This window comes from Rhinopithecus bieti, unplaced genomic scaffold (genome assembly GCF_001698545.2).
Source record: "Rhinopithecus bieti isolate Rb0 unplaced genomic scaffold, ASM169854v2 scaffold_32008, whole genome shotgun sequence".
Taxonomy (NCBI): Eukaryota; Metazoa; Chordata; class Mammalia; order Primates; family Cercopithecidae; genus Rhinopithecus; species Rhinopithecus bieti.
In genome coordinates this window covers 2,495,549-2,504,037 of record NW_016814433.1, presented here as the reverse complement: position 1 = coordinate 2,504,037, position 8,489 = coordinate 2,495,549, and the positions used below count along the sequence as shown (strand labels likewise).

General features: G+C 48.4%; 1 pseudogene; it reads left to right on the top strand.

The window, feature by feature from the left end:
* The first annotated feature begins 467 nt into the window (after window positions 1–467).
* Window positions 468–8,489, top strand: part of LOC108514283 (peptidyl-prolyl cis-trans isomerase FKBP3-like) — a 14,231-nt pseudogene continuing 6,209 nt past the window's right edge.

The window sequence follows — 8,489 nt, the reverse complement described above, 5'->3', positions numbered from 1 at the left end:
TCCAAGGTTCAAGCAACTCTCCTGCCTCAGCCTCCCAAGTAGCTGGGATTACAGGTGCTCACCACCGTGCCCAGCTAATTTTTTTGTATCTTTAGTAGAGACAAGGTTTCACCATGTTGGCCAGGCTGGTCTAGAACTCCTGACCTCGTGATCCACCTGCCTCGGCCTCCCAAAGTGCTGGGATTACAGGCGTGAGCCATTGCACCTGGCCGGTACCTCCCCCTAGTTTCTTTCTCCTGCTTCAGCCATGTAAGATGGCTTGCTTTCTCTGCCTTCTGCCATGATTGTGAGTTTCCTGAGGCCTCCCAGAAGCTAAGCAGGTGCCACCATGCTTCCTGTACAGCCTGCAGAACCATGAGCCAATTAAGCCTCTTTTCTTCATAAATTGCCCAGTCTCAAGTATTTCTTTATAGCAGTTCGAGAATGAACTAATATAGGCAATTATGGCAGAGTGTTCAGGGACAGCGATGAGGGCAGCTTTGGGTCAGTTGTGTGGCACCTGTGGGACAGACATGAGGGCAGTGTTGGACTGTGATGACGACGGTGATGGATCCATGAGGAGGCACTAGGTGTTTTGTAGTCAAACACACCAGAGCCTTGAATCCCAGCTCTTTCTTACTAGCTGTACAACATGGACAGATCATGTTACCTCTCTGAGCCTTAGTTTCATCCTCTATAACATCAGGACTATGATAGTGCCTGCCCCACTGGGTGACTGTGAGGACTGAAGGAGAGACTGTGTGTGAGTGTCCTGCTCAGTGCTGGCACAGAGGCCACCTGATGAGTCTCAGCTCTGATCACCCCAAACACATTCCCACCTGATCAGGTTCTCCACACAGATGGACCTGCAGGCCCTGAAAACTTCTCAGTCCTTTCACGTCAAGTAATGTGGGTGAGGTTCTGCCACTGAATTCCCAGGGTGAGCCTGGCTTGGAGTGAGGCTGGTGGGGAGTGGGGGGAACTGACTCTTGGCGACTGAGTTCCCCTATCTTTCAGGTGGAAGTTTGCGAAAAAAGGTTGACTGCTCTGGAAGTCAAGGTACAGAAACATGATCGGGAACAGCAGGCAGGTGAGAGACCCCGAAGGAGTGTGGCTGGAAGTGTCTGGTGGGCTCCCGGGACAAAGGCAGGGGTGGGAGCAACCTTGCGAGTGCTGAGCCACCCTCCCCTCCAGCCTGCAATGTGAGTGGCACTACATGGTACAGTGTGGAGAACAAGCTGGAGAAGCAGGCACAGGAACTCAGCAGGTTTGAGATCACCCTGCAATGTTGTGTGTGGAGGGTTTGAGAGCTGCTAGGGCCAGGCCAGGGCACTGTTGAAGGGATCAGGGGTGTCTGACCTCCTGGGACTTTTGCTGTCCCCCACTGCCCATCTGTGTATGTCCCCAGGATGGATGACCATGTTCCCCCAAGTCCCGCAGCTGGTGACTGACCTGTAATGTCCTGATTTGTAACATGGCTGCCCTTGAGAGCCCCAGTAAGAAGGGCTCCATGCCCAGCCTTCATCCTGCCATATTACCCTCCCCTACGGGATCCTGACCTCTGTCCATCAGGCTCCATGGGAACCTGCTGCCCCAGGAGCTGGTTAGAGCCCAAAGACAGCTGCCACCGGCCCTCTCACTTTTAGGCATTTTGGCCCGAGGCTGAGAACACTCCACCAGCTGGAGGACCCCCACCTGATTGCCGTCCACTCCAGGAAGAGCTGATGAGGTTCCCAGCCTAGGAGCACCTACATCTGGGGTGGAGAGAAGTCAACATTGCCCACGTGTGTCTCAGGTATTTGTCCAGACCTTCAAAGGCAGCATATATGTCAGGATGGGCCTCCGTGAACATGTGGGAGCTTGGGAATGAGGGACAGCTCAGATGATGGGACACATTTCGGGTGACTGCATCATCCTCCTGTGGCTGGCACTGTCTGCTCGGCTTTGCCTTCATGGTCCGAGTTTGCCCCTCTGTCCCTGACCTGTATGCTGCTCCACTGGCCTTCATGATCATCTTGGTAGTCCCATCTTCCCCCGGTTTAGAATCTACTCATCCTTCAAATGAGCCAGGCACAGAAAAACACCTCATGATCTTACTTATATGTGGAATCTAGAAAAGTCAAATTCGGCCCAGTGTGGTGGCTCAAGCCTGTAATCCCAGCACTTTGGGAGGCTGAGGTGGGTGGATCACGAGGTCAGGAGTTTGAGACCAGCCTGGCCAACATGGTGAGACCCCCGTCTCTACTAAAAATATGAAAATTAGCCGGGTGTGGTGGCGCGTGCCTGTAGTCCCAGCTACTCGGGAGGCTGAGGCAGAAGAATTGCTTGAATCTGGGAGGCGGAGGTTGTAGTGAGCTGAGATCGCGCCACTGCACTCCAGCCTCTGGGCAACAGAGCGAGACTCTATCTAAAAAAAAGAAAAGTCAAATTCATAGAAATCGAGAGTAGAATGGTGGTTACCAGAGGCTAGGGGCAAGCAGGCAAGCAAGGGAGTGAGAGTGGGAGACACACATCAAAGGGTACAAGGTTCCAGTTAGACAGGAGGAATAAGCTTTCCAGGTTGATTATGTAGCATGGGGACTAAAGTTCGTAACGATGTAAATTTCAAAACTGCTAAGAGAATAGATTTTAGATATTTGCACCACACACAAAAAAATGTATCTGAGGTGATGGGTATGTTAATTATCTTTATTTAATCATCCCATAACTACACATATATTAAAACATCACACTGTGCCTCACAAATACAGAAATCATTATTTGCCAATTTAAAAAATAAAAGGGCTGGGCGCGGTGGCTCACGCCTGTAATCCCAGCAGTCTGGGAGGCTGAGGCGGGCAGATCACGAGGTCAGGAGTTCGAGACCAGGCTGACCAACATGGTGAAACCCCGTCTCTACTAAAAATTCAGAAATTAGCTGGGCGTGGTGGCGCACGCCTGTAATCTCAAGCTACTCAGGAGGCAGAGGCAGAAGAATCGCTTGAAACCGAGAGGCGGAGGTTGCAGTGAGCAGAGATTGCGCCATTGCACTCTAGCCTGGGCAGGCGACAGAGCGAGATTCCGTCTCAAAAAAATAGATAAATAAAATAAAAGAATTAAATAAATAAAATAAAAGAATTAAATGGTGGCTTATGCCTGTAATCCCAGCACTTTGGGGAGCTGAGGTGGAAAGATCAGTTAAGCTCAAGACCAGCCTGGGCAACATAGTGAGACCCCCATCTCTATTTCTACTTAAAATAAATAAATAGATAAATAATGCAATTAAATGTTTAAAAAGGTAAATATCTCTTCATCCTTCAGATCTCAGTTGAAACATTACTTCTTTCATGGCCAGGCACAGTGGCTCACGTCTGTACTTCCAGCACCTTGGGAGGTTGAGGTGGGCAAATTGCTTGGGCCCAAGAGTTCGAGACTAGCCTGGGCAATATGGCGAAACTCCATCTCTACAAAAAATACAAAAACTAGCCAGGTGTGGTGGCTCATGACTGTAGTCCCAACTACTCGGGAGGCTGAGGTGGGAGGATGGCTTGAGCTCTGGAGGTGGAGGTTGCAGTGAGCCAAGACTGGGCCATTGCACTCCAGCCTGGATGACACAGCGAGATGCTGTTCCAAACAAAATAAAACAGAATGACTTCTTTCAGGGTAGGCTGCTCCATTCCCTGTAGAAAAAGGAACTTCCTACAGTTCTAAGTCCCTCTGTAACTCTGGACTCCTTCCTCTGTGCTCCCATCCCCTGGCCATCACTAGTCCAGCTCTCTGTCCTACCTTATGGACAGAGCCCAGGACGGGGAACCACAGCTGCCCCTCCACTGATGTAATCTCAGCTCCTGGTGCTGGGAGGTGGGTGGAGGGAAGGAAGTTCCCAAGGAGCAGACAAGGTGTCCCACACCCCCAGGGCTCATACGGGAATTTTACTTAGTTCTCTCTACCAGACCCTGGCATTGCTCTGGTGCACACGTTATCACCAACAGCAGAAAACCACCTGGCCGACTCTGAATCACCAGTCACTGCTAGGTTTTCTGTCCTTTTTGGCCTCCATCGATTCTGGATTCTTTCCCTTCCCTTTTCTCCCTGCTTTTCTTGGGGATGATGTATCTCTTTGGAGTGGGGCCTTCTCACAGGGGTCTGCTTCTCCTTCTCTCTCTTCCTCCCCTGAGCTGTCCACACTTCTTTCTGTTCTCCAGGCTCCTGGTAGCACAGGTCACCCTGCATCCCCCCTGCCCCATGTACCATGCCTCTGTGTCTGCTGGCTCAACCTTACCTCTTACACAAACCTCTGAGGATGCAGGAATCTTTAGATAACTCTCTTGCTGCTCTTTGGGGTGATGGGAGATACAGAGTTTTTCTTCGGCTCCCTTTGCCCACACACCAGCTGTCATCCCTGCCTTCTGTCACTGGTGCCTGCTGCTGCAAGGGCGTCTCCCTGATGTCTTTTGCCTGCCCTTCACCTGAGAAGCAAAGCACAACCCTTTCTGCTCTGTTCAACCCCAACCCCATGCACATTCCATCATCCTTGTTCCCAGAAGTTCGACCCTATCAGTGGGCAGAGCTCTGATCCCTTTTACAATGAACCACGACTGTGACTCACTTTCTGATCCTCCTGTCTCTCTCCCCAGTGGAACTGGATCTCATTCTGCAATGCAGTGAGGCTAGCCCTGGATTATTGTCTCGTCTCTGGACTCAGCCTTAGGCAGTCACCTCTATGATCTACGTCATGGAAACGTTGGCCGTTGGTGTTGAAAGTCAAACCTTTGAAATTCAAAAAATCTTTTCTCTCCTCTATGGCCTGACTCTTGCCATGTAGAATCACGTGTTGGCTTTCAGAAGTTTGCTTTTGTTAGAGGTTTGAAAATCCATTCAGAAATGCAGCTGACTTACATTGTCTATTGTTCATACCCACCCCCAATTTAGGGCTATGACTAAGGAGAGCTGTCACTGAGGCCTGGGTGGTGGGGCAGGATAATGGTTACACAGGGGTTTGATGCTGGTGACAAAGAGGCCTCATTGGCTGCTCCAAATATTATCTACTGCAGGCCTTTCATTTAATGTCTTTCTGCACTGCTTGGATTTTCTACCTGCATAAATTGTATGATTTAAATTAAAAGCCAATAAATAAATGAGTGAGTTAAGATCATGCTATAATGGTCACCCCCACAGTGCAAACATAATCAAACAATTCAGCCTGGTTGGGAGAGGATGATGTCAGGCAGGTTGCAGGCACCAGGAAGGGGCAGAAAGGGGAGGTTGTCACAGCTCTGAGAAGCTGGAATGCTTGGAGTGGGATTAGGTTAAATTAGGGCATTCAGTTGGTGACAGGCTCTGTACCTTAAGCATACTCAGAAAGTGAGGCAGGGACCGAGAAGAAGTTCAGCTGATCGGGCACAGCTGATGCAACAAAACAGTGTTATTTTATTTTTATTTGTTTTGAGGCAGAGTTCTGTTCTTGTTGCCCAGGCTGGAGTGCAATGGCACAATCTCAGCTCACGGCAACCTCTGCCTCCCAGGTTCAAGTGATTCTCCTGTTTTAGCCTCCCAAGTATATTTTATTTTTTTGAGATGGAGTGTGGCTCTGTCGCCCAGGCCGGAGTGCAGTGGCACAATCTTGGTTCACTGCAACCGCCGCCTCCCAGGTTCAAGTGATTCTCCTGCCTCAGCCTCCCGAGTAGCTGAGATTACAGGCGCCCACCACCATGCCCAGCTAATTTTTGTATTTTTAGTAGAGACAGGGTTTCACCATGTCGGCCAGGCTGGTCTCAAACTCCTGACCTCAAGTGATTGGCCCTCCTCGGCCTCCCAAAGTGCTGGGATTATGGGTGTGAACCACCGTGCCTGGCCAAAATAGTGTTGCTTAAAAGCTACATTTTCACATATTAAAACAACTACCACCACCCTGAATGTTCCTCTGTCTGGCAAGAACACTTTTTTTTCCCTTTGAGACAGGCTGTCCTCACTCTGTCACCTAGCCTGGAGTGCAGTGGCACTGTCACAGCTCACTGTGGCCTTGAACTCCTGGGTTCAAGGGATCCTCCTGCCTCAGCCTCCCAAGTAGCGAGGACCACAAGTGTCTACCAGCATGCCCAGATAATTAAAAAAAATTTTTTGTAGAGATGGGATCTTGCTATGTTGTCCAGGCGGATGGCAAGAATGCATTTTGAAAGAAGACTGTTCTTTAATTTTGGGTAACTTCTCATGCTGGCTGTTGAATTATGCAAACACACCTCTGTTATTCAAAGTTATACAAGACCCTCTTCTGAAAAAGGACTTTGGTTAGAAGGAGATAAAACTGCTCTTTGGTGATCACATAAATTTTCTAGGTTGCTCCTGGAGACAAGGAGTTTTAGGTAAGGAGGGGATGAGACTGTGGAAGAGATGTGTGATGCTTGTTCGGTTAGACTGGTTTGAACTCCTATAATAGCAGAGTCCTATATCAGAAGGACTTTTGGGACCGGGTGCATGGCTCACGCCTGAAATCCCAGCACTTTGGGAGGCCGTGACGGGAGGATCACTTGAGGTCAGGAGTTGGAGACCAGCCTGGCCAACATGGTGAAACCCCGTCTCTACTAAAAATACAAAAATTAGCTGAGTGTGGTTGCATGCACCTGTAAACCCAGCTATTCAGGAGGCTGAGGCAGGAGAATCGCTTGAACCCGGGAGCCGGAGGTTGCAGTGAGCCGAGATTACATCATTGCGCTCCAGCCTGGGTGACAGAGCGAGGCATTGTCTCAAAAAAAAAAAAGGACTTTTGGGTCATAAACTACAGAAAATATTTGGATTTAGGTAATGCAGAGACTATTTATTATACAGGGGTGTCTCACACCACCTGTTATGTGTTGAATTGTGTCCTCCAAAAGAAAGGTTGAAGTTCTAACCCCCAGTATCTCAGAAGGTGGTCTTACTTGGAAATAGGGTCGTTGCAGATGTAATAAATTAAGATTAGGTCATGTCAGAGTAGGGCATGCCCTTAATCCAATATGGCTGGTGTCCTTACAAGAGGAGAAAAGACACAGACACACAGTGTAAGAAAGCCATGGGCCGGGCATGGTGACTCACACCTGTAATCCCAGCACTTTGGGAGGCCGAGGCAGGTGGATTGCTTGAGGTCAGGAGTTTGAGACCAGCCTGGCCAACATGGTGAAACCCTGTCTCTACTAAAAATAAAAAATTTTCCAGGCATGGGTGAGCGGGCTAACTAATTTTTGTACTAAAATACAAAAATTAGCGGGCGCCTGTAATCTCGGCTACTGGGGAGGCTGAGGCAGGAGAATCACTTGAACCCAGGAGGCGGAGGTTGCAGTGAGCTGAGTTCATGCCGTTGCACTCCAGTCTGTGTGATAGAGTGAGACTCCTTCTCAAAAAATAAAAAAATAATAATAAAATAAAATAAAAAAAGGGCTGTGGAAGAGGAGCCGTGCTTGTTACCTTCCTGTCATGGGTGTTTCCTTATGAGGGCAGGAGATTTTGGAACAGTGGCAGCTGTCTCATGACTCTGAAGGGAAAGCTGAGTCAAGTCTGTTTAGTGGCTGTAGCAAGGTGAACGTGAACGTGGTGTGACCCTTGGGGGAAGGCAGAAGGCTGGGAGTTTAACTGTCCACGTAGTGGGTCCACCACAAGCTTAATGCCAGGCACTGAGTAAAGTGACCTGCACATCCTGCCTGTCATCTGGAATGAAAAGATACACTTATCTTACAGTTAACCTACTTCCAGGTTTGGGAAAAAAAGAATGGCAAGGGTTAATAGAAGCTGAAGCGAATGCATGAATCATGCTGGAAAGGTAGACAGATGCTTCTAGTAGTGCCCCTGGAATTCTTAGGCTTTGAAATGTCAGAATGAGTCATAACTGGTCATGTTTTATAAGTGGAAAAGCAATCTCATTGTGTATTATTCGTGTGGTACATGATTACTTCATGGGGGTGGACAGGAACAGTCTATTGCCATTTGATAGAATGGTTTCAGAATGAGAAAAGAAAACCATGAAATAAATCAGAATGAGCAGTGAGCACCGCTCCTGTCAGTTTTCCACAGGCTGATTTGCACCATCTAGGAATGAGAGAGCAAGATAGCTCTACCTTCTATACACTCAGGCATAGCTACTACCACCTAAAATCAGCCAATTCAGAAGTTCACACATATGGTCGGGTGCAGTGGCTCACGTCTGTAATCCCAGCACTTTGGGAGGCTGAGGTGGGTGCATCACCTGAGGTCAAGAGTTTGAGACCAGCCTGACCAACATGGTGGAACTCCGTTTCTACTAAAAAGTACAAAAAAAAAAAAAAAAATTAGCCAGCCATGGTGGCAGGCACCTGTAATCCCAACTACTCTGGGGGCTAAGGCAGGAGAATCACCTGAATGTGGGAGGCAGAGGTTGCAGTGAGCCAAGATTGTGCCATTGTACTCCAGCCTGGGTGACAAGAGTGAAACTTCATCTCAAAATAAATAAATAAATAAATTAAAATAAAGAAGTTAACATATAAACTCTCCACTTTTTTTTTTTTTTTTTTTTTTTTTTTTTT